Here is a 27880-nt window from a genome sequence, read left to right on the forward strand (position 1 = left end):
GTCTTGTCCATTTCAAGAGAGACCAGAAGGAACTCGAAAGAGGGAGTGGGCTTGTCTAAAGACGTGGAGGTGGGGTCAGCTCATGAATATTTGCTGGTGGCTTTTCTGTATTGAAGATTTTCCATGGTGAAATTTTTTTTTTTTCAACGTTTATTTATTTTTGGGACAGAGAGAGACAGAGCATGAACGGGCGAGGGGCAGAGAGAGAGGGAGACACAGAATCGGAAACAGGCTCCAGGCTCTGAGCCGTCAGCCCAGAGCCCGACGCGGGGCTCGAACTCACGGACCGTGAGATCGTGACCTGGTTGAAGTCGGACGCTTAACCGACTGCGCCACCCAGGCGCCCCTCCATGGTGAAATTTTTATCCTAGACTCCATGACCTAGCAGAGAGAATACAAACCAAGTATTAACATTAACCAGAGCCCAGCATAATCAGGAGGGTGGATCTGCTATACAAATAAACATAACCAATATAGGTCTCAAACCAGATGCTAATGAAGTTTGAATTATTCTATTAGCCAGAGAAGACTAATTCCTATTAAACAAGCCCCCAAATCGTAGTGGCCTAACATGATATAAATCTGTTCATTGCTCTCCAGTCTAAAGCAGAGGGTGTGTGTATGAGAGGAAGAGAGTTGGGGAAGGAGAGTTGTTTCCTGACATCATTCAGGAGCCCGGGAATGATTTCTCTATTGCACCTTCCCTTTGCTCTCTTGTTGGAGACTCCTTAGTTCTTCTAGTGGATGGGGAGAGAAAATGTGGAGAAGACAAACTAACTCTTAAATGCCTCAGCCCCAGAGTTGTGCACCTCCCTTCTTTTCACATTTCGCCAGTAAGAATGTGTTCTATGGCCCCACTTTCTTGAAGGGAGTCTGGGAAATGAAGTCCAGGTGTGTGCCCAGGAAGACGAGAACAGAACAGTGGTGTAGCCTCATTTTTCCTGTAGCACTGGGTATTAAAGATGATCCATTTCCCCATTCCCCAGGTGTGGGCATAGTTTGGGAGGTGATTATTGACCTACTTGGTACAGAGAACAAGTTATATTCCTTCTTGTTTATTAGATTTTTTTTCTTGTTTTTTAAAAAAATTTTAAATGTTTATTTTTGAGAGAGAGAGTGGAGGTGGGGCAGAGAGAGAGGGAGACAAGGAGTATGAAGCAGGCTCTGAACAAAGAGCCCGGTGCACAGCTCGAACTCAAACCGTGAGATCATGACCTGAGCTGAAGTCAGACGCTTAACTGACTGAGCCACCAGGTGCCCCTAGATTTTTTTTTTTTTTTTTCCCTTTAGCATTACCCTCTGACTTCAGTTCATGGGATAGTTGGTCTGTGTGTGTGTACACTCTCGGGCAGAATGAGGTAAGAGCCCCTGCCAAACCACGGTGTTTTGTTGGGAAGAAGTGGGGATCATAAACTTCTGGCATCAATGGCCTGTGGGCCTGGTTGGCCCTAGTTCTCAGACAGGTGCAAGCTTTGTCCTAAGTTTACTTTTGGTGTTTCGTCCAAGGGGTTCAGAGGCCTCTCCAGGCTCAACCGGGTGCATTTCCTTTCTTGTTGTGACTAGTGTTAGTTCTCCCCTCTCCAGTCCTGCAGTCTCTAGGCAGAGGCAACTCTCCCTTTCCTGTGATGCTTCTGTGTCCACACCACCCTGTGACCTGTGGTGCCACTCTTCTGAATCACTTGTTGCCTTTCTTGAATTTAACCTGAGAGGCTCAAACATGGAAATGTCTCTCTGTGGCAGAACAAGATGGTACACAAGCCCATAAATACTTTTTTATGGTCACCGTGTAAAAGTACAAAAGCCAGGGAGGAACTGCTTTCTCTAGGGAATGCATGTTTTGAAGGTGAGGATACCTACTGTCAGTTAATAGCCCATTTTCTTTATTACAGGTACCACAATCGTGCCTGTCTCCTTTAAAAACAAGTTTGCATTTGAATACGAAGCCAGCTGGTATTTAGGATGGTTTCATTGGCTTCTTCCAGAACACTTCCTTGTGCAGTTGCAAAGTTGGAGATTCTCCTGCTTGAGAGTGTTGTATTATACGTCAGTGGTGGTGGTGATGGTGGTGGATACTGAAAGGAAGATTTGTCATTTTTGGGATGTGGATGACATCAGGCCTGTGGACCCAGACATTTGGGGAACTTGCCACAGCCGCTGTGATTCCATTGTGCTGCTTTATAATTGGTCAGGAATCTGGTATGCCCTATTTCCCGCTCAGTTAATGAAATACTAGTGTTATAAACCTGACTCTTGGTTTATAGAAGCCTTAATCCTTTTGATGCCCTCTGTTACCTTGGTTTAGCATCAGTTTGTTAGAGCATTAACCACCTTCTGGTTTGCATCAAGGTGGCTGTCTAGTGGGTCATTAAATACCAGTGATACTCTATTCTGGTTTTTTTTCCCCCTGATAGGACAATAGTTGCACTCGGAATCGGGTGCCCAAGGAGCCACTCTCCCACAGAAGGTTGTCTTTTTCCAGGCAGAACCTGAAAGAGGGAGGGGAGGCAGGGTAAGGATATTTTGCCAGTACTGTAGAGTTCTAAGAGCCTTGGCTTTGTTTGGAAAGATGAACAAACATAGGTGTATGATTACCCAGGAACCAGATGGATAAGGGGTATTAATGAAGTAAAATCCATGAAAGGTACCAGAGCCATCCATTAACTTTCATATGAACTCATTCATGTGTTAAATATTTGTTGAGTGCCTCTGTACCACGCAACATCCTAGATTCCAGAGATTCAGATGTGGGTGAGCAACAATAAAGATGGTCTTTACCCTCACTGACCATGTAGTCTTGGGTGGGGAACAATGGACTCACATTAATCAGATAGATGTTCTATTCATTCTGTATTTTGTTGGATTAATAGAAAACAAGGCATGCCAGATACTTGGCCAATTATAAAGAGAAATACTTTAAGGAAGCCTCATGGGTATAAATGTACGTATTTGTTTTTTGTTTTTTTTTTTTGTTTTTTTTTGTTGTTTTTTTTTTTAACGTATGCACATTTATGTATTTGTGCATAAATATTGGTGCATGTTATAATAGGGAGAGTTGACCTGGTAAGAGGTCAGGGAAGTCTTCCCTAACCAAGTGTTTCTTGAGTTAAGATCTGAAGGATGAGTAGGACTTACGTAAATAAGGGGAGGAAGAGACATTTTAGACAGTGGGAACAGCATGTACAAAGGCCCCGTGTATAGGGAGACAGCATGGTAGTTACTAGGGAGACTAATAGAAGGTTGGGGAGTGGAGTGTGGTATAGAGGAGGCAGATTAGGATCAGGCTGTGCTAAGCCTTATAGTATGTGCTGAAGATTTTTGTTATGCCAAAAAAAAAAAAAAAAGGGAAACCATTGGGAGTTTTCATTAGGGGGCATGATGGGATTTGTGTCTGGAGAAAGAATCCTTCTGTGATAATGGATTTGAGAAATTCTTAAGGTTTGTGGGGGTAGGTCATGTACTTGGCTGTTGAGGTGAGGTGGAATAAAGAGGGCAAATGTGAGTGTTAGATGGTAATTGACATCAGAAGAACTTGGTGAAAGAGAGGTTATGCAGATGATGGGGAAGAGGACAGAGTCCAGCCTGATATCTGAAGGCCTGGCTTCGAAAATGGATGAATAATGATAGTTGTAGTTTTGATACAGGTTTGGCTGTTTAAACAAGACTCCCAAGTGGCTAAACAAGATGGAAATAGAATGCTCTTTCTTATCACAGTCCAAATGTGTACCTTCTCTTCAGAGTCACCACCTAGAAGTGGCTTATGGACCCGCGGGTTGTAACTTAATTGGATAACCACACATAGCTGTAGATATCAGGGGACAACCAGCTGCTCCTACCATGATGATGAAGTCACTGAAAGGAAACACCAGGAGACCAGTTGGTAGGAGAAAATCAGGAGTTCAGTGTTTGGTGTTCATTTCATGATCTGCTTGGGATCTTTACAGTCTCTCCCTCATCCTGTCTTCGTTCCCTTGACTCTCCTCTCTACCCTCTTAGTCTACCACTGCAGTATTCTTACTTGTACCCCCCGCTCCCCCCGACACCCATATTCTTCCTACCTGGAATGCCCTTCTCCCTCTGTACACATGCTTCAAAGACCTGCTGATTCTTACCTGCTTCATAAAGCTGTCCCTGATGCTCCAACCCCAGCTGCTTTTTTAAGGTGAATTCTAACATTATGGTTCCTGTTACTGCGTTGTGTAATAACAGTTCTTACACCGATGGCCTGTCTTTTCTGTTTAACTCCTATGCTGCATGATTTAGCTTTTCTTTTCTTTTTTTAAGTTTATTTTTGAGGGTGGGGAGGGGCAGAGAGAGAGGGGGAGACAGAATCCCAGGCAGGCCTGGTTGTCAGTGCCAGAGCCCAACCTGGGGCTTAAACTCATGAACCGTGAGATCATGACTAGAGCTGAAATCAAGAGTCAGTCGCTTAACGGAGTCACCCAGGTGCCTCTATTTAGCTTTTCAAATCATTGCCTATCTGATTTCCGTTCAGTGTTTGTTTAAATATTTTTTTTTCTTCAACGTTTATTTTTCGGACAGAGAGAGACAGAGCATGAACGGGTGAGGGGCAGAGAGAGAGGGAGACACAGAATTGGAAACAGGCTCCAGGCTCTGAGCCATCAGCCCAGAGCCCGACGCGGGGCTCGAACTCACGGACCGCAAGATCGTGACCTGGCTGAAGTCGGACGCTTAACCGACTGCGCCACCCAGGCGCCCCTCAGTGTTTGTTTAAAGAGTACTATGGGAGATGGGAATGCAAGCTGGTGCAGCCGCTCTGGAAAACAGTATGGAGGTCCCTCAAAACTAAAAACGGAACTACCCTACGACCCAGAAATTGCACTACTAGGCATTTATCCATGGGATACAGGTGTGCTGTTTCAAAGGGACACATGCACCCCCATGTTTATAGCAGCACTATCCACAATAGCCAAAGTATGGAAAGAGCCCCAATGTCCATCGATGGATGAATGGATAAAGATGATGTGGTGTGTGTATATATGTATGTGTGTGTATATATATATATATACACACACATATGTATATATATACATATATATACGTATGTATATATATACATATATGTATATGTATACATATGTATATATATATAACGGAGTATTACTCGGCAATCAAAAAGAATGAAATCTTGCCATTTGCAACTATGTGGACAGAACTGGAGGGTATTATGCTAAGTGAAATTAGAGAAAGAAAAAAATCACATGACTTTACTCATATGAGGACTTTAAGAGACCAAACAGATGAACATAAGGGAAAGAATCAAACATCCTATAAAAACACGGAGGGGGCCAAAACAGAAGAGACTCATAAATATGGAGAACAAACAGAGGGTACTGGAGGGGTTGTGGGAGGGGGGATGAGCTAAATGGATAAGGGGCACTAAGGAATCTACTCCTGAAATCATTGTTGCAGTATATGCTAACTAATTTGGATGTAAACTGAAAAAAATAAAAAATAAAACAAGTTAATAAAAAAAAGTCTTATTTTTTTTTTTTATAAGAAAACCCCAGTGAGCTTTGTGTTGGGGTGACACTTGGGAATCTTTAAGAGCCATTTCTAGGATAGATGGCAACAAAGCAGAAGTATTAGAGGCTAAGATAACCCCAATTTTGTCATTTCTTAGTAGTTCTCCCTTGCTTGCTAATGTTAGCCTGCCTTACTGTTGTGATCATAGACAGCCATGAGGACCCCACACTGGCGCTTGGTATGACCTGGATGTCACCTTTGTGAAGGTGTGGCAGGGGAAGAAGAGTGTTCTAAGAGGACTCAGAGGAAAGAGAATGAGTTGATGCAGCATCCTGCTTCACTGTCTTACTTCTTACAGCCACTTGTTGGAAGAAGGGCCTGAATTGGCAGCCAAGGTGGGACTTCCTAGCCAACTAACAGTTCTGCCTTTGCACATATTATCGTTTGATTAAAAAAATCATTCATTTTCTCATTCATAGATGATTTCATTAATTCTTGGTAGGTTTTACACCAAATCAATGAGACATAGTCCCTGCACTGCAGGAGCTCAGGGGCTGGTGGAAAGAGCAGAAAATCTCCATCTTCTTGGTGATAAGCCAGTCACGTCCCCTAGCTGGGTTGGTTGTAGGTTCTGTGGGTACATGACCATGCTCCTCAGAGTCTCATATGTTCATAACAAAGCTCAATACCATGTTAGTCCCTTAACAGGTGCCCAGTGACCTTCATGAATGATTTCATTGACTGGTAGCTACACTTGTCCCCTTCCCATGGAGTTCGTGGTGCCTTGATATCTTGAAGTGTGAAAGTGGCAATTGTGTCCATTTTCTGGTTGGGGGTGTGTGTGGAGGGCCAGTTGTGGGAGGTTTCCTCTTCACTGATCGTGAAAGTGCTTCAGAAATCTGAGCCAGAGGTGATGGCAGAGGAAGTTTATGGCGTGAGGAGCTTGGATGCTGGCTGCCCTTCCCCCCCTAGTTATTTCTCTCCTGGCTCTTGTATAAGGCTAGGACATTGTTGGATGTATGCAAGCTTGAGGATGGGGTGGGTCTTGTCTGGTTTCCCAAACCTAGATGTTCACGTGTAAAGTTCAGGATTTGCTCAGCTGTATATAAGCCTTAGGTCTGGCATTACACTTTTATTTTTTCTTCTGGGGACGGACATCTGATGTACAGGGAATTACCTCCCCTCCCCCTGCGTCAATGGTGTATTGCCACTATTCTCCCTCAACCTATAACCAATGAAACAAAGACTTCACTGCTTGGAAAAGGAAGGCTGGTTGGAGTGTCACAAAATGGCAGCATGGCCCATGGGGGAGTCAGAGATATCCCAGTAAGAGCAGGAACACTGCTGAGGCTGCTCCTTGATGTTCTATAGCTGCTTTTGTCCCATCCCTTTCCAGAACCTGTAGTGAGTGATGAGTTAACGGAATTCCCCAGGTATCCCTAAGTCTGCTTGGGGGAAAGGCACAAGAGAAAGGGCCTCTAATGCGGTGTCCCAATGAGTGTATTCACTCAGAGGGTCATGTTGAAGTCACCCAGTCGGGAGGGCATGGACCCCACTTGGGTAAATAAGGGAGTGAAAACGTTGGAAGATGTGGTATGAATTGCTCACTTGCATTGTTTCAGGGCCAGTTCCTACCCTGTCCGTTCTCTCCTGCACCCCACCCCACCCTTCTTAATGACTTATTTGTACTGGAAAGCGAACTATTAATCACAAACAGAATGGCTCTGTAACTTCCAAACAAACACGGAACAGTTCTACGGGCTGTGAAAAAGCCAAACCCTTGGCAGAGATTCGAAAACGTGTTTCTTTTATAGATATTTTAGAAATGCCACCATTTTTTCCTTGGGCACAGAAGGTTCCCTTTAATTAGCAGTGAATTTCCCATTTCCCCTTTCTTCCTGAGGCATCTATAAAGCCCTGGCCTAGTAAAAGGCAGGTACACAGCTCTCAATTGAGCCCTATTGATGTGCTAGTATAGTTTTAATTGTGTTGAGATTTCCTTGCCAAAGTGACACATGCAGAAGCATTTTAAAAACGTATAGGGTTCGTAACTCTTTCGCTGTCTAGAGCTCTTGAATTATGAATGTTTCTTCCGCTGCCTATTCGGTTCTTCTGAATCTGTAAAATTACTTTAATAACCTGTGTGGGGGTAATGTTAATATGTTTGCTCAGTAGTGTGAATTTATTAGCATTCCTACCCCACTTCAGGGAGCTCGCTTGGCCCTTTTGATGCAAGCCCTTGGTTGCAAGAAGAGGCAAATTACGGTGGTGGTGTTTTCTTCCCCACCCCCTCCCCTTCTCGCTTCCACCATTAGCAATCATTCTGTTGCACAGAGAGCGTGATAAATCAACCTCAGGAGAGTCAGATTTGCCATAACATGACACTACCTATCAGCTCCTCAGGTCTGAGTTGACTCGCAGCCTTTTGGGCTGTATATTTCTTCAAAGTCTAGCGCCAGTTTCTTAGTCAGCTCTAACTAATTTCAGAGTGGAAGGGAAACTTGACTGGAGTGCTGTTTGGGATCTGCTTTTTAATCCTGGTCTGTTTAATGTTTGCTCCTGACAGTCTAGGCCAGACATCATTTTAATGGTATGTGTGGTGATAAAGCCAATAAACTGTCAAGATGATTGATAATCTAAGCATTATAGCAATATGACTTTCCTGTTCTCCTCTGTGCTTTAGATGATGGTTTCCAAATTGAATTCCTACAGTGTGTGTTGTATGTGTGTGCCTGTTGGAGGCTCCCCTAACAGCGTTTGGAGGAGGTAGCTGTGTTTAATGTAAGATTTTTTAGCCCTCAATTACCCACACAAATATATCTGCATACGTGTTGGTACCCTCTAATTTGGGAAACATCAAGAATTTATGGTTCTGCCCTTGCAACAGTCCCCCAGCAATTTATGGGCACTGGTGGAACTTTTTATTATGTCTTTATGATGTTTTTTCACCTGGCATGCATCTTAGATTCCATGTGGTTGATTCTGTTATCTGTGGTTGAAAGACATTACAGATAACAAAGTGCACTGTATTAAAGGCAGGCTTCTGGTTTCCTTTCCTTTTCTCTTTGTTTCTTTTTTCTTTTAATTTAGCAGACATTTTTAGCATCTGGTCCTCATCTCATTAATCAGACCCGACCAGGTGTTTCAGGGTGGTGACAGTGGGAGTGCTTGGCCCCTCTTTGTTGGCCCTCATGGGCCACCGTTGCTGGCTGACATTCCCTCTTCCTTGGAGCAGTGTTGCCTGGGAACAGAAACCCAAATGGCCATGAAAAAGTCCCAGTCTACGTGTGTGTGTGTGTGTGTGTGTGTGTGTGTGTGTGTGTGTGTGTAAAACACTTAAGCGAGTTTACCAGGAGAGAGGAGGAAAAAAAACGAATGTTAAACTCCAAGCTCTTAAGGGACTTAAAATTCTCTTCTGCTTTCTGTTAACATAGATGTGTTTTTGTATAATTGTGTGTGTGTTTTATTTGGAGTACTACTCTTACGGTTGTGTCTAGAAAGAACCCTAGACTGTAAGACTAGGGGAATCTGAAGGTCCCTGAATGTCACTGCCAGCAAGGTCTCTGACCTGTTGATGCCGTGATTTGCTGTTCTTTCCTTCCAGGTTTCATTTTACAGTTATGGGCCCAAGAGAGGTAGTGTGTCTTGATCAGTGACAGAGCTGGGATTGGTGTCCATATGTCCTTAGCTGAGATTGACCATCTTTTCCATTGCATTAGTTTACTTCACTGAATGCTCATTTCTCCTTGGGTCAGGAGACCTTGGGTGAGTCATTTCATTTTTCTGGATTCCCTTTCTCTGTAAAAGGTGGCTGGATTTGCTGGCCACTAAGCTCACTCTCATGGTGGAAAGCTGTGAATTTTCATGGTGAGAATGGAGGAAGGATTGAGCTTTGTACCCTGAAGTTTCCTAAAACCATCCAGAATCTGTTCTTGCTTTCTCACATTCTCTTTGATGTGTGTGGTCCTTGTCCCTCCTCTTCCTGCTGACTAGGACTTAAACTTTTGTTGTGTCTTCTGGCTCACCACGCCAGAAAGAATGCATAGGTTTTCCATAGATGAAAATGAAATAATAAGAAACTGTCGTTTCAGCCTTGAATTAATTTACCTGCCAGCTAGTATTTGTGTCCTAGACCAATAACGTTGATGCCAGTGAGTAATAGGACATGAGTCACATACACTGCAAGGACTGTTACTTTGCTTGTGCCAGGTCCAAAAGCCCAGAGGTGGGATGCACATCCACAAGTTCCATCTCCAGTTTTAGGTAACTGGGAAATCATATTTATGCCCTGGATTCCATCCACATCTTCATGGGGCTAGTAGTCTAATTGGGGATGCAGTACAGGGTGGACGTCTCTCAGAAGTGGGTCACTGTGCAGTTGTTAAGGCATGCCTGACTTTGGGGGAGGAGTAAGGAAAGCATGCATAAGTTGGGAGTTGGGTAGAGATAACATGGAGTCCCAAAGTGAGGCTGGCTTGTAAAAGCAGCACCTCCCCCCCCCCCCCCGCCCCCATGATACACCCCTCTCAGATGCACATGTTGGGACCCAAGAGGAATTCCTTCATTGATCTGGTACTTTTTGTGGTGTTGGCTGCGGTGGGCAGTGTATCCTCCCCTGTGTGTCCAGCCCTGGCTTGGGGAGATGGTGGTGGTGATGGTGGTGGCTTACACCGATTAAGGGTCTGTTCTGAGCCAGATGTAATTTTTATTACTTCTCTAGGTATTTAGTTCTCTGACAATCCAGTGGGGGAGGGAGGTAGGTTGGTAGGTATGAACAGTTATCACTATTTTGCATATGAGGAAACAGCCTCAGAGAGGTCACCTAGTTTGGACCCAGCTAGTAGGTGGTGGTGTTTGAACTTGGACCCTTACTCTTAATCACTCTGCCTTACTACCCTGCATGTGAATGAGCTTAGGCTCCAGTCTTGAGGCCTGTGCACCTACCCAAGGCAGAGGGCACATGGACTGTGTGGCTCTGAGGAGGTTGTTGGCCATCTGGGTCCACTTATTTTTCTGTAACATGGAGACAGGACTGTTGTTAGCTGAAATGAGAGAATAGAAATGAAAATGTCTATCAAAGTACCCAACACTGAAGAGATGCTCAGTAAATGTTTGTATGACAGCATAATGAGTTTGAGATGGTCACTGAGCTTGTTTTTTTCAATCTACATTTCTTTGCACTCCTTGTCCTTCCTGTCAGCTTCAGTATTTGATGTTTACTTTAAGTGATGGCACAGCAGAAAACAGAAGAGAGACTCTGATCCTGGCTTCTGAATTTCAAAAGTTTAGGCCCAAGTGTAAGAAAAAAAGATGTGGAAGACTGCATGATGGTAGAGGAACTGGCTGACTTGGCATAATAAAGATTTTCTGGGCTCAGGGGAGGAGAGAGTCTGAGGTGAAGAAAAGGAGAGATAGATGCTAGTGGTTCCCTGAGAAGTGGTCGTATATGTCACAAAGTTTTGTACTAAAACTTGTTCCTGACATGTTGGCTGTTAGGATTACTTTAGAGCACTAGAAGAGGGTGGGGTGATCCAACATGTCTAAACACATGAAGATAGGAGAGAGGTTTCTTGTGGAAGGGTGGGATTTGAGCTGCATTCTGAAAGATGACTGAGATTTGAATGGGGATAAATCTACCAGCTTCAAGCTGAAACCCTCTGTGACCACAGACTTGTCCTCCTAAGTGTGAGTTTCCTCTTAGTCCACTAAACAGATCATGGTATGTGACTATTCCTGTGGGGAAGGAGGAGACTGGTCTGATGGCAAGGTGGAAAGAGGAAGGGGCGTTGGCCATAGAGATGGAAGGGAAGTTGGTGGGAAGAATTGAGCAAGCCCCAGAAGGATAGGACCGGAATGGTCTTCGAGGCAGGAGAGTAGATCATTCTCCTCTGAAATTGCCACATAATGCCTAACAGGCCAGGGCACTGGTCTGCGTTTGTACCTGCTCATTTCCTAGCTGGATCCAGGGAGGGTAAAGAAAGGGCAACTGACACTGTAGCAGAGCAACATCTCCTTCCTTGTTCCCACTGCATCCACACTTGTGCCTGTTAAATTGACTTTGGTAGGAACCCCAACATTTTTGGATTGAAAATAAAATACAGGACTAGGGTGCCTGGGTGGCTCAGATGGTTAAGTGTGGAACTTTGACTCAGATCATGATCTCAGGGTTCCAGAGTTTGGGCCCTATGTCAGGCTCTGTGCTGTGACTGCTCAAAGCCTGGAGCCTGCTTCTGATTCTATGTCTTCCTCCCTCTCAGCCCCTCCCCTGCTTATATTCTATCTTTCAAAAATAAATAAATGTTAGAAAAAAATACAGGAGGAGTGAGGAAACCAGGATTCTGGTTGTAACTTTACCCTTAGTGTATTGTGGGACTGTGAGCCACTGTTGGGATAATGAAGTGAGCAGTTGGATAAGGCAGTGTCTCAGGTGCCTTCCTGCTCTTACCTGCCATGAACTTGTGATGGAGGGTGGGACCCTATGTGTCTGTCTGCAAATGGGGCCAGCTTGGGGAATGCCGTGACATTTCAGGGGCTGTTGTCCCCATCTCAATGTGACAGACATGGCCTGTCCCTATAATGGTTCTCATTATCTCCTGAGTTGTGTAAAAACAACCCATAATTTGAACCATTTGAACCAGGAATCTGAAAGTTGTTGGATGGCTTGAGAAACTGGAATTGTCATACTTTTCCTCTGTTAAGGCACTTCACCTTCCAAACCCTTCACCTTCCAAACTCCCTGCAGGAGAGAATTTCGTCTTAATGGTTTCTGGGCAAAGAAAGAAGTGCAGCTTCATGTTAAATCCTGGCTTCTTCCTCCTCTGCTTTCCTCTGTGAAGAGCTCACTCTTCCACCTCCTCTAGCAAGCATCGTATCCTAGCTTGGTCTGAAGTTGGGGAAATTCTCTTGTTTCCCAAACTATTGCTTGTGAAAGTTCTTTGCATTCCTGAGGAGCTGAAGGGTTCTGTCATGTATCTGGTTTAGAGTAGTTTCTCACTTAGTAAACCACTATCCCCACCTCTATACTTCTACCAGTGTGGACAAATACATCAGTACTCGAGCCTCTAAAGAATAGGCACAGCTTGATAGAATGGCTCCTCTGAGCTGTGACTTCCACTTTCCATCTCTCTGATTGACTGCAGCATAAAGTCTACATGGTACTTGCTCACTCTGAGTACGAGGGGTAGAAAGTGTAGGTACTGGAGATCAAGCAGAAATGGGAAATGCCTGTGTATTCACAGCTAGTAGTTCTCTCTCCTTTACTCAATTTGAACTGTATCTTTTTTTTTTTCCAGCTGATGGAGTGTGCTCAGTGTAGACTATTACTTTGACCATTTTGCTTCAGAAAAAGCATTAGTAATGTATAAATACACATAAAAATAGGAGAAGTCAAATCTAGGTTTATTGACAACAAAGGCACTATTAATGTTGGAATGGGCTGGTTGGAAGTCAGGTTAGTTTTTGTTGCTGATTTATGTGCTGTTTGTTTTAGGAGGACTATGGGTTGTGAGTGTTCTTGGGAACTGGCAGCTGGGAAGGAGCAGAACTGGTTTGGGTCTTAGTTCCCAGAGGAGCAAAATGGGAGGGGGTGGAGAAGGAGGAAGAATGATTTGCATCTCTTTCTGGGCTTGATGATTGTGAGACTGCATTGCCAAGAAATTGAGTGTGTGTGTGTGTGTGTGTGTGTGTGTGTATGCGCGCGTGCCTTGTCAAGCATAGCTCATTTAAAGTGTACCTGTGTGGACATGAGGGTTTCAGAAAACTGTTATTTCTCTTGAATTTATCCATCTTGTTAAACAAAATTTGACAGATGGTTTGCAACAAGAGTAATGAGACCATTACAAAGCCAAGTTTTATCTTTACTGTATCAGTTATGTGGAAAAGGGGTTTTCTTGGTTTGGTGGGGGTTAATTCCCTCTCTGTGGAGAATATCAGATTCATTTAACTGGAAAATTAAGAGAATTGAAGGTTCATTTTCTGAGACGTACCACATGGGCTATTGGCTTGTTAAAACCTGTCACCCAGGGCCCATCTGATTTGAAGGTGCTGTGAAAGGTTTTATGGCAGAGGTGAAAAATTCATGCTGCTTCAGATACTTTCTCATTCAGGTGTTAAAACTTCAGGGTTAAATTTTGCTTCTAATTCCAGGTTTCCTGGTGTGTTCCCTCTCCCTCTTGTGTGTTGGCTTTATTACATGCAGACACCACATTTTTTTTCAGGAAGACACGAATACCATCTCCATGGAGAAGCCTGACTTCTCAGTGTTTCTCTGTGTTGATAATTATTAAATGGCTGGACATTTAGATGGGTATATTAGTTTCCTATTGCTTCTGAAACAAATTACCACAAACTTAAAAACAACAAACTTCTTGGGGGTGCCTGGGTGTGTCTCTCTCTCTCTCCCCCCGTCTCTCTCTCTCTCTCCCCCCGTCTCTCTCTCTCTCTCCCCCCATCTCTCTCTCTCTCCCCCCGTCTCTCTCTCTCTCCCCCCGTATCTCTCTCTCTCTCCCCCCCGTATCTCTCTCTCTCCCCCCCCGTATCTCTCTCTCCTCCCCCCGTGTCTCTCTCTCTCCCCCCGTGTCTCTCTCTCTCCCCCCGTGTCTCTCTCTCTCTCTCCCCCCGTGTCTCTCTCTCTCTCTCCCCCCGTGTCTCTCTCTCTCTCTCCTCCCCCCGTGTCTCTCTCTCTCTCTCCCCCCGTGTCTCTCTCTCTCTCTCTCTCCCCCCGTCGTCTCTCTCTCTCTCTCCCCCCGTGTCTCTCTCTCTCTCTCCCCCCCGTCTCTCTCTCTCTCTCTCCCCCCCCGTGTCTCTCTCTCTCTCCCCCCCGTGTCTCTCTCTCTCTCTCCCCCCGTGTCTCTCTCTCTCTCTCCCCCCGTGTCTCTCTCTCTCTCTCCCCCCGTGTCTCTCTCTCTCTCTCCCCCCGTGTCTCTCTCTCTCTCTCCCCCCGTGTCTCTCTCTCTCTCTCCCCCCCGTGTCTCTCTCTCTCTCTCCCCCCGTGTCTCTCTCTCTCTCTCCCCCCGTGTCTCTCTCTCTCTCTCCCCCCCGTCTCTCTCTCTCTCTCCCCCCGTGTCTCTCTCTCTCCCCCCCCGTCTCTCTCTCTCTCCCCCCGTCTCTCTCTCTCTCTCTCCCCCCCGTCTCTCTCTCTCTCTCTCCCCCCGTCTCTCTCTCTCTCTCTCCCCCCGTCTCTCTCTCTCTCTCCCCCCGTGTCTCTCTCTCTCCCCCCGTGTCTCTCTCTCTCTCTCCCCCCGTGTCTCTCTCTCTCTCTCCCCCCGTGTCTCTCTCTCTCTCTCTCCCCTCGTGTCTCTCTCTCTCTCTCCCCCGTGTCTCTCTCTCTCTCTCTCCCCCCGTGTCTCTCTCTCTCTCTCTCTCCCCCCGTGTCTCTCTCTCTCTCTCTCTCCCCCCGTGTCTCTCTCTCTCTCTCTCTCCCCCCCGTGTCTCTCTCTCTCTCTCTCTCTCCCCCCCGTGTCTCTCTCTCTCTCTCTCTCTCTCTCTCCCCCGTCTCTCTCTCTCTCTCTCTCTCTCTCTCTCCCCCGTGTCTCTCTCTCTCTCTCTCTCCCCCGTCTCTCTCTCTCTCCCCCCCTCTTCCCCCTTCCCCCCCCCTCATTCTACAGTTTATTTTGACGGAGTGTGAGCAGGGGAGGGGTAGAGAGTTGCCAGATCCTTTGTCTAAGTACATCTGCAAAGTCCTTTTGCCATGTAAGGTAACAGATCCACAGGGTGTAGGGACTAGGGCATCTTACAGGGGTGTGGGGAGCATTATTCTGCTTATGACAATGGGCAAGAAGACATCAGGTGGTAAAAGTAAATACGTTTTTCTTGATAGTTTTAAAAAGAGCTTTCTTGAACTTGTGGAATCAGCCTAATTGTTACAATTAAAAAGTGATTATTTTTGTTGTAAGGATATTTACTCTCCAGGAAACATACTATAAAACTTTGCTTTACTCTTGCCTATGGTACAATTCGAAGCAACCTCCTTTTACTCCCCCCCCCCCCCCATCCTTGGTTCCCAAGAGAAGATTCTTCCCATTTTTCTAACTATATTCTTTTTTTTTTAAACCTAACAACCAACCCCCAAAATGTCAGTCTCCAAATGTCCTACATGCTTCTGTCTCTGCTATGGGGAAGACCAGTGTCTGATCTGGATGGGCTGGAACAGATGGTCGTGCTAGTACCTGATGAGAAACCGTGGCTTGGCCCAAAAGGGGTCTTGGTGAGGATGACCTGGCCTCTCTGAGCACACTTCAGAATTTCTATTCTGGATGGCAGGAAAAAAGCACAGGAAGTGCATGAACGGATGCGTGGATAAACCAAAAGTTGTATGTCCATATAATGGAATATTACTCAACCTTAAAAAGGAATGCAGTACTGGTACATGCTACAATATGATGAACCTTAAAAACATTATGCAAAGTGAAAGAAGGCTGACACAAAACATCAGATGCTTTGTTTGTTTATATGAAATGAGAAAATACAGATGAATTCATTCAAAGATGATGGCTGCTAGCGGTTGGGTGAGGGGAGGAAGTGACTGCTTAATGAGTATGAGGTTTCCTTTGGAGATAATGACCATTTTTGGGGCTCTTGGTGACTGAACTGGGGAATTTCTGGCTGGGCTGAGGGTGTTGGAGCTTGTTGTCCTCCTCGCCTTTTGCCCTTTCCCTGAAGTCCCTCAATAAAATGCTTTGATCCCCTCTCTCCAAAAAAAGTTTTGCAACTAGATAAGGGTGATGGTTATACAACATTGTGAAGGTCATATACTACTGAACTATCGAAAGTGGTTCATTTCATGTAAAAATAATTTTACATCAATTAAGAATAAAGACTTAAGTTTTCTGGTCCAGCATGTAACAAGCTTGGAAACCTGGTGCATTATAACAAAAAGTAAAAAAGCTAAACAAACTGGAAAATAGCTTTACTTAAATCCATAAGAGAAATGGGGTCACAGGGCAAACTGCCTCCCAAATTGGAGAGACTGACAGGCAAATACGGAGAAATCACAACTTACCAGAAGAGCAACATCCCTGGGAACCATTGCCCTGGGTAGAGAAACCTCAGTTGTAATTGATGAATTATTGGAAGTACGGTGTGAACAACTGAGAGTTAATAATTTGAAGGGTACCCAGTCATCAGAGGCCCCCACACTTTTGTGTGTGTTACTTCCTGGATCTCTACCAGGTTCTCAGAGTAAATAGGGAGGAAAATCCCATTGTGCTTCTGGCAGTCCAGAGCAGGGAATGGAACTGTTTTGAAACACGACAGAGCATTCTGTACTTAGAGTTTGCTTTTAGGAGAATTCATCAGAGCCTATGTACCTGCAAGAAGGCAGATTCCCAAATTCAGCCTACTCTAGTCATCCTATCTACAGAGAAGCACATATGAAGTTCAGTCCAGAGGCACATGCTCTGAAACTAAAAGATGGAAATCTAATAGGATTATAAAATGTTTCCCTTTCCCCCCATATATTACTAAAGGCCCATTTGCAGCAGTTCTTCTTGCTCAGTGCATTATGCCCAGTTATCAAGAAAAACTTGTAAGACATACTAAAAGGCAAGAGACAGAGTAAGACTTGATTGTGGCAGGGACGTTGGAATTACCAGATGAAGAATTTAAAACAACTGATAAACATGCTAAGGGCTCTAATGTACAAAGTACACTTCATGGAGAAACAGATGGGCAATGTAAGCAGAGACCTGGAAATTCCAAAAACCCCAAAACGCTAGAGATCAAAAACATTTAGGTGAAGAATGCCTTTGGGCTTATTAGTAGATATGACACAGCTGAGGAAAGAACATCTGACCTTGATGGTATTGAAGTAGAAACATTTAAAACTGAAAAGCAAAGAGAAAAAAGAGTTAAAATAATAGAATTGTTGGACACCTACAAAAGGTATAGTATACCTCGACTAAGAATACCAGAAGGAGAAAGAAGAAATGGTGAAAACCATTACTGAGAATTTCTCCTACATTAATGTCAGATACTGAACCACAGGTTGAGGAAATTTGGAGAACCAAGTGCGGTTAATGTCAAAACCAACAACAGAAACAACACGTAGGTATCTCATTTTCAAACTACAGAAAATCAAAGTTAAAGACAGAAAAAATCTTGGAAGCAGCAACACCCCCAAAAAAAATCAAAGATGAGAATTACATCTAACTACTTTTTAGAAACTATGCAAACAAGAGTGTGTAGTAAAATACTTAAAATGTTGGGGAGAATTAAAAAAAAAAACCCACAACCTAGAATTCTGTACCCTGTGAAATTATCCTTCACAAGTAAAGGAAAAATATTTCTTAAGGTGAAAATTGAGCTTTGTTGCCAGTAGACCTTACAAAAAATGTTAAAATTTCTTTAGATAAGAGAGTGATAACAGCTCTGCATCCCAATAAATGGAGAAAAGCATTTGAAAAAATGCAACCTACTTTCATAATAAAAACTGTCAAGAAATGGAATATAGGAGGAATATCCTTTCGTGTAATAAAGGCCATATTTGACAAGATCATATAGCACTCATAATGGTGAAAGTTTGAAACTTTTGCCATGGAGATCAGGAACAAGACACAGGTAGGTGCGCTGTCAATATTTGTACTCAACATATTACTGGAAGTCCTTATCGGAGCAATTAGGCAAGAAAAGGAAAAGGCCTCCAGAGAAAAAATTGTTTGACATAATCTTGTATCCTGAAGATGCTACCAAAAAACTTAGATTTCATAAATGAATTCAATAAAGTTTAAGAATACAAGATCAACATACTTGATCATACTAATAATGAAATATCTGAAAAAGGAAATTATTCCATTTACAATAGCATAAAATTAGGAACAAATTTAATCTAGAAAGTTAAATATTTATATACTAGAAACTATAAGACATTTATGAAAGACCTTTAAGATCTAAGTGACCTGTGTTCATTGATACTATCCCAAGCCATCTGTAGATTCAGTGCAAGTCCTATCAAAATTCCAATTGTATTTTTCACAGAGAAGAGGTAATCCTAAAATTGATAGGAAATCACAAAAACCCTGAATAGCCAAAGAAATCTTTGAGAAAGAACAATACTGTAGGTATCATACTGGCTGATTTCAAACTACATTACAATGATGTAGTAATCAAGACAGTATGGTACTGGCTTACCAGGGGAACAAAGCAGAGAGTCCAGAAGTAAACCCATGCATATATAGTTAATATTTGACAAGGAGGCCAAGAATACTCAGTGGGGAAAGTATATAGTTTCTTCAATAAACTGTTAGGAAGACTGGATATCCACATGCAAAAGAATGAAATTGGACCCCTTAAGCCACTTAGAAAAATTAACTGGCAATACATTTAAGAGTTAAGAAAATAAGCAGAAGCTCTTTGACATTGGGCTTGGCGATGATTTGTTGACTGACACCAAAAGCATAACCAAAAACAAAAATCAACCAGTGGGACTATGTGAAACTAAAAATTCTATACAGCAAAAGAAACAACAAAATGAAAATGGCAACGTATGGAATTGCATAAAATATTTGCATGCCATATATTTGATAAGGGGTTAATATCCAAAATATAAGGAATTTCTATAATACAATAGTAAAAAAAAAAAAAAACAACTAAATGGGCAGAGGACTTGAATAGAATTTTTTCCAAAGAAGACATGTAAATGGCCAACAGGGACATAAAAAGGTATTCAACATCACTATTCACCAGGGAAATGGAAATCAAAACTACAATGACCTATCACCTCATACCTACTAGAGAGGCTATTACCAAACCGAAAAAACCCCACAAATGATAGGGAGGATGTGAAGAAAAGGGAACCCTGGTGCAGTGTTCATAGGAATGCAAATTGGTACAGCCACTATGTAAAATAGTATGGGGATTCCTCAAATATAGAACTACCCTATGATCCAACAGTCCAAGTTTTGAGTATATATTTGGAGGAGATGAAATCTTTTTTGAAAAATTTTTCAACATTTATTATTTTGACAGGGAGAGATGGAAGGAGGGAGGGGCAGAGAGAGAGGGAGACACAGTATCCAAAGCAGGCTCCAGGCTCTGAGCTGTCATCACAGCTAATAACACACTTGGAAGTAACACATGAGTCAAAGAAGAAATCTTCAAAAAATGAAAATTTGTGGGATGCAGCAAAAGCAGTGCTTAGAGGGAAACTGATAGCCATGAATGCATTTGTTAGAAAGCTATGAAGTCAATCTAATCTTTTTAAAATTTGTTTTGAGAGAGTGAGAGCACAAGTTGGGGAGGAGCAAAGAGAAGGAGAGACAGAATCCCAAGCAGGCTCTGTGCTACCAGCACAGAACATGATACGGGGCTTGATCTCATGAACTTGGGAGATCATGACCTGAACTGAGATCAAGAATTGACCCTTAACCAACTGAACCACTCAGGTGCCACCAATATAATCTTAATGTATTCTTTTCTAGTTCATATTAAGAGGAAAAAGTGAAAAATTAATAAAAACAGAAATTAATGAAATTGAAAACAGAAAATCAAGTAGAGGAAACCAATGTAGCTGGAACTTTGGAAAAGACCAATAAAGCTTACATACCTGTAACCAGGCTAAAAAGAAGAGAGGACGCAAGTTACTAATAGTGTTAATGAAAGAGGAGACCTCTCTACAGATCTCATGGACTCTATTCACTAAAATTTTTTTTAATGTTTATTTTTGAGACCAAGAGCTAGAGAGAGAACATGTATATACGCAAGTGAGCAGGGGAAGGACAGAGAGAGGGGGACACAGAATGCGAAGCAGGCTCCAGGTTTTGAGCTGTGAGCACAGAGCCCGATGTGGGGCTCGAACTTCTGAGTTAGGAGATCATGACCTGAGCTGAAGTTGGATGCTTAACTGACTAAGCCACCTAAGTGCCTTCAGATCTTACAGAGTTTAAAAGGATAATAGAAAAAAATCAACAACTCTATGATCACAGATTTGATGAAGTATGTGAAATGGACCGGTTCCTTGAAAGACCTAATCTGCCAAAACTCCAGAAGAAACTGATAATAAGCCTATGTCTGTTAAAGAAATTAAAAAACAATAGCCTTCCCAAACAGCACCAAGCGTGATGGATCACTGCTGAATTCTACCAAACATTTAAAGAAGAAATACTAATTGTCTACAATCTCTTTAAGATAGAAGCAGAGGGAATACTTCGTAACTTATTTTGTGAGACCAGCATTATTCTAATGCCAAAACCAAAGACCTGAGAAAATGAGAATATAGTATCTCCCATGAATACAGATAAAAAAATCTTCAACAAAGTATACCTTGAATTCAACAACGTATAAAAAAACTATACACCACAACCAAGTAAAATTTATTCCAGTTATACAAGACTGATTTAGCATTAGAAAATCAATGTAATTCATCACATCAATAGACTAAAGAAAAATCATATGATCATACAAATAGATGTGAAAAAAGCATTTGACAAAATCTGGTACCCATTCATGGTAAAAACTGTCAGTAAACTAGGAATAGAGGAACTTCTTCAACTTGGTAAAGAACATTCATAAAAAAGACCTAGCTAACATCATACTTAATGGTAAAAAATTTACTTTTTCTCACTAAGACCAGGGACAAGGTCCCTGAGAATCCTAATAAGAGAAGATAAGGAAATGTATACAGATGGGAGGAAAGAAATAACACTCTGCGGATGACACAATGTAGAAAGTCTGACAGTTGACAAAAATCTGGATAGAAGGTTAATGTACAAAAGTCCACCATTTTACTTTTATATATTGGCAACTAACAACTGTACTTTGAAATGAAAAACTTATTTAAATTAGCTACTACCCCTGACCAAAGTGAAATACATATGTATAAATGTAACAAAATAGGTATAAGATCTATATGAAGACAATTAAAACTCTGTGGGGCTCAAATACACAAACCACGAGATCATGACCTGAGCCAAAATGAAGCATCGGATGCTTGACTGAGCCACCCAGGTTATTAAATTCCATGTTAATGAATATGAAGACTCAATGTTGTCAAGATACCAATTCTTCTCAACTTGATGTGTAGATTCAACATACTTCTGATTCTGGTGAGATAGCAAAATCCCAGCAAGCTGTTTTGTGGGTGTCAGCAAATGATTTCTTAAGTTTATGTGGACAGGCAAAGGACCCAGAATAACCAACACAGTACTGAAGAACAACATAATTGGAACAGTGACGCTATCCAACTTCAAGAGAATCAAGTGTACTTACAGTATCAAAATACTGTGACAGTGGTGAAAGAAAGATCAGTGGCACAGAATAGAGCCCAGAAAAAGACTCATGTAAGTACACTGATCTTTGACAAAGTTGTGAAGAGAATTTCATAGAACAAAAAACAGTCAACAAATGGTGCTGCAGCAATTGGATATCCACATGCAGGAGAATGAGTGTAAGTGTAGACCTTATACCCTTCACAAAAATTAATTCAAAAAGGATCATAGATCTAAGTGTAAAATGTAAAACTATAAAACTCCTGTGAAACTAAAAAACTCTTAGATGATAATAGTAGAAAACCTAGGTCTTGGGTGCGATGGTGAATTTATCACACGTGATTTATGAAAGAAGTAATTGAGAGGCTGGACTTCATTGAAAATAAAACTTCCATTCTGCAAAGTACAAGGTTAAGAAAAAGACATGAAAAGCAACAGACTGGGAGGAAATATTTGCAAAAGACACATCTGCTAAGGCTCTTCTCAAAAATATAGAAATAACTCTTAAAACTCAATGAGAAAAGGGGCACTTGAGTGGCTCAGTCAGTTGAGTGAGTGTCCAGCTTCATCTCCGGTCACTTGAATTCAAGCCCCACATCGGGGTGGCTGCTGTCACTGCAGAGCCCACTTCAGAGATCCTCTGTCCCCCTCTCCCTGTCCCTCCCCTACTTGCGTTCTCTCAAAAGTAAACCAAAACTCAATGAGAAAACAAACAACTTGACTAAAAAAAAGTCAAGGACATTAGCAGACACTTAACCCAAGAAGATCTACAGCTGGCACATAAGCACATGAAAAGATGCTCCGCATTGTTTGTCATCAAGGAAATGCAAATTAAAGCAAGATACTACAACCTGCCTGTTAGAATGGCCCAAATGTGGGACACTGGCAATGCTAAATGCCGGCCAGGCTGTGGAGCAATAGGAACTCACATTCATTGCTGCTGAGATAGCAAACTGTTAAAGCCACTTTTTAATTTTAAGTAGGTTTATTTTGAGAGACAGTGTGAGCAGGGGAGGGGCAGAGATGGAAGAGAATCCCAAGCAGGCTCCATGCCACCAGCACCAGAAACCATGAGATCATGACCTGAGCCAAAATCAAGAGTTGGATGCCTAACTGACTGAGCCATCCAGGTGCCCCTGTTAGAGCCACTTTGGAAGACAATATGGCAGTTTCTTATAAAACTAAATATACTTGTACCATATGATCCAGCAGTCACACTCCTTGGTTCTTACCAAAGGGAGTTGAAAACTATGTTCGCTCAGAAACACGCATGTAGATGTTAATAGCAGTTTTAATCATAATTGCCCAATATGTTGGTAGCTGAGATGTCTTTCAGTAGGTGAATGGATAAACTGTGGTGTATCCAGACAATGAAATATTATTTAGTGCTAGTAAGATATGAGCTGTGGAGCCATGAAAAGACTTGGAGGAACCTCAAATACGCATCCCCAAGTGAAAGAGGCCAATCTGAAAAGGCTACACACTATGACTCGGACCTTCTGGAAAAGGCAAAATTTTAGAGATCGTAAAAAATAGCTGTGTTTATGATGGTTTGGTGGAGAGATGGAGGATGGGTAGGCAGAACACAGAAAACTTCTAGGGCAGTAAGAACTATAATACTCTAAAGGTGGATACGGGACATCATTAGATGTTTATCCAAACATATGGAATGTCCGATACCACAAATGAACCCTAATGTAAACTGTGAACTCTGGGTGATGAGGATGTATCCATGTAGATTCATCAGTGGTAACAAATAAGGGGATGCTGATAAAGGGGGAGGCTATGCATGAGTTGGGACAGGAGGTATATGGGAAAATCTGTATGTTAGGCTCAGTTTTGCTGTGAGCCTAAAACTGCTCTAGAAAAAAAAATCTGTTTAAAAAACCAAACCAAACAAAAAAAGGAAGCCCAAAGGCATCACTGTCAGAGTATGAAGAGATGAAGATCACATGAAGATGAGATTTGGATATTCTCTTGGAACAGAAGGGGACAAAGTCTCTTTTAAAACTCCCATCTATCTACTTTGGCTCTTGGTTCTATTCTTAACACTTGTACTTGGTGGTTGCGGCAGTAGAAGTAGAAGGTCGTTGTTACTAAATACAGTTGACCCTTGAACAATGGGGAGGCATTGCATCACCACTTTCCCCAAACCTGGGCAGTCACAAATGTGTTTATGAAAGTTTTGACTCCCCCAAAACTTAACTCCTAATAGCCTACTATTGACCAGAAGCCTTATGGATGTGTAAACAGTCAATAAAAACATATTTTGTCTATTATAGACTGTGTACTCTATTCTTGGAATAAAGTAAGCTAGATAAAATGAAATGTTAAAATCATAAGAGAAAACACATTTGCAGTAATGTATTTATAAAAAACAACATACATCTAAGTGGACTCACACAGTTCAAACCTGTGTTGTTCAAAGGTCAAGTGTATATGCACCTAACTCTAAGGCAGGCACTATTCCATACTCTCTAAATGCACTGACTGAGTCCTCATAACAACCTTATGAAGTAAGTACTGTGATTATCCTCAGCAGATTCAGTACCTTGGGGCAGAAGCTAATAACTTCATTGAGGTCATACAACTAGTAAGTTGCAGTCTGGCTCCAGAGACTGAATTGCCACCACCTCCCAAACCCAGAACATTCATTTGGAAGGGCCTTAGAGGTCATCTGATTTAAGGGTCGCAAATTAAAAGCCTCCATGCAGAGAACATGAAAGGGCAAACCAGTTTTGTGGAGGTTTAGGAGTGGTGGGTCAGTAAAGAGAGGTGTTAAGAAATAAAAAAAAGCTGTGGAGGCCGGTTCTAGGTTATCTGGGGAAGTGGAATAGCCTTCTGGCCACCAGATTGCAACTCTAATTTAGTAAAGAGAAGGAAACTGAAACAAAAAGAGGTGAGACAAATTGTCTGAGTCACCCAGCTTGTGTCAGAGGAGACCTGGGTGCTCAGCTTTGAGTGCCAGACTCCCCTCCTTTGTCCTACACCATGGGATCATTAACTCTGTGGGGTCTGAGGCCAACACTTATGTTACCTTGGGGCTGAACATGAGTGACTCATTTACTAACCACTAACTGAACTGAAATGACCCCTAAGCAGGTATCTGGAGGGGGTAGAGACAAGCCTGAAGCTCCAGGTCAAGTGGACACAGAGGCAGCTGAGGGAGTGATCTCTCTGGATATAGAGAGGGTAGAGGCTGTCCCTCTGTCCTCCGCACAGCAGAAGCTGGCTCTGAGCTGAACACTCCTTCCTGGGGTGGTGTGGTGGCAGAGGGGACATCTGAGCATCATTCTTGTCCCGACTTGGTGTCCTTCCAGTAGTGTGACCCTGGGCAGTCATTTCTCTTTTTGAACCTTAGTTTTATCACTTGTAAATTGGAGCTTCTATCACTTGCTCTCTTTCATCATGAGGGTGTTGGAAAGGGAAGGGGGTAATGTGGGCAAGAGAGCTTCATAAATGGTAAATTACTGTCCACATGCAAGCTGTTCCTGTTACAACTGGCTTTCCCTGGGTAGAGAGCCTGTGAGGACAGGCACACGAGCGTGTGTGCTCGTGTGTCCTCCTGAAAAAGGCTGTGTCACATTGAGCTAGTCCTTCTTTCAAGACTTCCCATAATTACATGGTGGCTGATGCGGGTGTTGGTGCTAAGCTTGCTGAGCAACTGGTAATTACTGAAGGAGAAAAAGCACTGGTACAACCGGAGCCCAGTTCTGCTGCCCAGGGGCCTCTCTCTGAACTGTTATAATCTTTTTTTTTTTTTTTTTTTTTTTTTTTTTAATATATCTCATCTGAAGTGGGAAGCAAAAAGATTCAATTGCACAGACTTGAAACACACATAGCTAGGAGCCATGTGAGTACTGTGTGGTACAGGGACCTCCCCTCAAATCTCTACGGGGGATGTGTAGTAACTGCAGTGACCATACAACTTACTGTCCAAACTGGGATTCTTTTGAAAAGAAAAGGAGGAGCTATTAATAGTTATGCTGGGGAAACCAGCCTAACCCAGGGCTGTCCCAGAGTGGGATGTGTAGTGACTCTATTGATAACATCTGAACATCTCAGAGCAATTTTAAGCCCAGGGCAGATTGTGATGGCAGCTGGCCTTTAGCTTCCCCATTCTGTGCTTTTCACCTCTGTCCACTCCAGCACCCCTTCTCCTATCTGCTCCTTTCTGAGGCACCAGTCCCCTTAGTGTCTGATGTAGTGTCAGCCCTTGTAGTGTCAAGGCAAACACTTGACAATTTGCTTATAGAAGAAGCATCTGAAAACACGGGGTTGGATGACTTGAGGATGCTAGTGTTTGATGGCTTTGCTTTGGACAGGTCTCTTCTCTGACCCTGGTTTTCCCATTTGCAGTATGGGGATAAGATACCAGCTTCATGGGGTTGCTGTGAAGATTAAACAAAATTTATGTGAAAGTGATTCATGACTAATGAAGGGTTAATATAAATGTAAGTTATTAAGATTATAAATGAGTCTGGAACATAGTAATCTAAAGAATGAGTTTTTAGTAGAATTTCTAGCCTTGGGAAGGGACATTTTTGAGGAGATTGGTCTTTTCAGGACCCTCAAGTCATGTAGGCATCTACCCAATAAATAACTGATCTTGATTGTGGAGACAGAAATACGTGAGTTTGAATCTGTTGTCTGTGTGGTTGTATGACCTTTGGCAAGATTTTCAGCTTCTGGTTTCCTAATCTGTATGATGGTGATCAAATATCTATACTTGAAGACCCTGGTGATGACTGAGACAGTATCTACAAAGCACTTAGTGAGGTCCTCACTTTGAGAGTACACAGACTCTCAAAACATTAGCCATCCTTTATTTGTTACTCTGCCTGGATCATTGGGATAGGATTTGGGAAGTTGGTACAGATTACCCTAATGGAATTCTCTGTGTAGATGTTTTCCTCCCTTAAAATGGTGGCCTCTGTAGCCATCAGATGAAGACCTATGGGAAATCTTAATACACAGGATTCAGAACAGAGAATTGGAAGAAAGAAGATGAATAAGAAATTAAGCAGAAACTTCAATATTTTTTCTATTTCTTGGTTAAGTCTTTTCTGTCTTGATTTCATTCCGTCCATCCATCATTAAATATTTGAGATGTAAATAAGATGAAGAGCTACTAAGACATCCAAGGAGTTGACAGCTGAGCTGATTTAATGGGCACTAGAGTTTGAGAACTAGTTGAAGTGTGATGCCTAGGCTCAGTAGTATTGGGGCTTAGTGGGGGTATGTGTCAATCAGAACTCCCCCTCCTTTAAACCCTTTTAGGTACAAACGATTGAAACCCAACATATATTTGCATAAGTCCTAGAATTAGTGGGAAGACTAGCATTGAATACAGAGATTTGGGTGATGATTTTACCCTCCCTCCCAGGCTATTGACAAATCTGCAGACCACCCTTTGCTTTGCAGTAGCCACATTTCGTAGTTCTCTGGTTATCTCCCATTAAATGGGAAGGAGAGAGTGTTTGGCCTTCAGAGGCTATTTGCTTACCAGCTAGCATTGTTTGTTCTTACCTCCAGGGCTGAGTCAGAGTATGGTTCATGAGTGCCTTTTATGTGGAACTTTAGGCAGTTGTGTAAGCTCAGGCCTGTCATGCCAAGGGTACTAAAATTGAGCAGATTGGGGTATGTACTTGATGATGATCTGGGCCATTTGTCTTACTTTAAAACTGAAAATGGAAATGCCTAGAATTAAATCCAGTATGAAGGATTTTGAATGGGTTGGCTAACGCAAACAGTTTAGCATGACTTGGAGAACCCAAGTTTGAGATAATTTTATCTGGAAGCTTATATATGCATATATATACATATACATGCATACATATACGTGCGTGTATATTTTGAAAATGTCAAAATAGCACATAAGCTGTTTACAATCTGACCCCAGACCACTTATCTAGGATATAGTTTATTACAAACTGGCCCAGTTGGTCTCCAGACCATGCATACCATAAATATGTTTTCCTGTGTTTATCACATTTCTGACACAACTTACTAGGATAATCTTCTCTGAGGTTATTTCTTATCCAGCACCAAGTCACTGGTTATTTGTGAAGCCTTTTATTACAGTAACAGCAATAGCCTTTTCCTTTGATCTCCATGACACAGACTGTTTGGACTATTCTGGCCACAATAATTTATTGCATAGTGTGGTTTTCTTTCATGATTATTAATTTTTAAAT

The 27880-nt window shown here is 42.5% G+C and overlaps 1 protein-coding gene across 6 annotated transcripts in view; it reads left to right on the forward strand.

Annotated features, from left to right (window-relative positions):
- LRMDA (leucine rich melanocyte differentiation associated) overlaps positions 1-27880 on the forward strand; it is a 1048113-nt gene that overhangs the window by 85425 nt on the left and 934808 nt on the right. The window lies entirely within an intron of this gene.

The sequence above is a fragment of the Puma concolor genome, chromosome D2 (genome assembly GCF_028749965.1).
Source record: "Puma concolor isolate L17-30 chromosome D2, mPumCon1.1.hap2, whole genome shotgun sequence".
NCBI classification, from domain to species: domain Eukaryota; kingdom Metazoa; phylum Chordata; class Mammalia; order Carnivora; family Felidae; genus Puma; species Puma concolor.